A 1,758-nucleotide genomic window follows, 5' to 3' on the forward strand; every position below is an offset into this window, starting at 1 on the left:
CTGGTTTTAGTCTTTGACAAGTTGAAATCCAGTTTCCCCTATACCATTTATTAAAGAGGCTATCTTTCCTACACTGAGGATGGTCAGCTCCTTTGTCAAAGATGACATAGCTGAGTACATCTGGATTTGTTTCTGTATCTTCCAATCTGTTTCACTGATCCTCAGGTCTGTTTCTTTGCCAGTACCATGCTGTTGTTATCACAGTGGCTTTGTAGTATAGTTTCAAATTGGAAATTGTTATAACCATTTATTAAAGAGGCTATCTTTCCTACACTGAGGATGGTCAGCTCCTTTGTCAAAGATGACATAGCTGAGTACATCTGGATTTGTTTCTGTATCTTCCAATCTGTTTCACTGATCCTCAGGTCTGTTTCTTTGCCAGTACCATGCTGTTGTTATCACAGTGGCTTTGTAGTATAGTTTCAAATTGGAAATTGTTATACCCGCTGCCATGTGTCTGTTGCCTAGGATGCCTTTTGCTATTCTAGGTCTATTAGGGCTCCAGATGAATTTTTGGATTCTTTTTTCTAGTTCTGTGAAATATAGTGTTGGAATTTCAATTGGCATTGCATTGACTCTATATAGCAGTTTTGGTAGTATGGCCATTTTTACTATGTTCATTCTTCCTACCCAGGAGCAGGAGAGATCTTTCCATTTTCTTATATCCTCTTGATCTCTTTTTTCAGGGTGCTATAGTTTTCAGTGTAAAGGTCTTTTGCTTCTTTTGTTAGATTGATTCCTAGATTCTTCACTTTTTTGGATGCTACTGTGAAGGGAATTATTTCCCTAATTTCTCTCTCAGTGACTCTGTTATTTGTGTACAAGAAGGCTATTGATTTTTGGGTGTTTATTTTGTATCCAGCTACTCTGCTAAAAGTGTCAATTAAGTCTAAAAGCCTTTTGGTAGAGTTTTTTGGGTCTTCAATGTAGAGTATCATATTGTCAGCAAATAATGACAGTTCAACTTCGTCCTTTCCTGTAAACAGCTTTTTTAAGTCATTTGTATTTTCTCCTGCTACTTCATGGATTCCTATTAGTCTTATGTTATTCTTCACATCATCTAGTAGTTGTTGGATAGATATCTCATGATCCCTTACTGTTTTTAAGAGGCCTCTCTTTTCACAGTCACTGACTGCAATCCTATCTTCTATAACCTTTTCTATCTTCGCATTCTTTTATTCTGTTGCCTACATTTTCAATAGTTTTTAATCTCCTGGATATCTGTTTGAATCTGTTTTATGGATCCCACTTCTTTCCTCTGTTGGGCATTCATTGTTCCCATTTCTTTCTTATGCTGGGCCTTCATTGCTTCTATCAGGGTCCTGAGCTCATCTATTTTGGGGGGGTCAGTTTCTGTTCTAGAGTCTCGAACCATGACTTCCATTTTGCTCACCATCTCTATGGTTATCTGGGAAATTATTTCTGTTTTTAATTTTTCTAGAGCTTGATTGTTCTGTTTTGTTACTTCCTGTGCTATGGGTTCAGGGTGTCTTGCTGGTTCACTATCAGACTTTTCATTCTCATTTGCCCTACTGTTTGCCATTGGTGAACTGGAAGTCTGTCTTTGTGTCTTGCTTAAGTATTTCCTCATTTTTATTTTTGCTGTTGGGTTGTCCTTGGTTTAATTTCTGGGTTATTAATTAAATCTTCCTGATATAGTTGCACTTTAGCTTTTGAGTCTCTAATGACTCATAGACATTCTCATTTTCATAATATTGGAGAAAACAACTCATTAAATCAATCACAATCCTTTATTCC

This window comes from Fukomys damarensis, unplaced genomic scaffold (genome assembly GCF_012274545.1).
Source record: "Fukomys damarensis isolate Sample0158 unplaced genomic scaffold, DMR_v1.0_HiC HiC_scaffold_39, whole genome shotgun sequence".
NCBI classification, from domain to species: domain Eukaryota; kingdom Metazoa; phylum Chordata; class Mammalia; order Rodentia; family Bathyergidae; genus Fukomys; species Fukomys damarensis.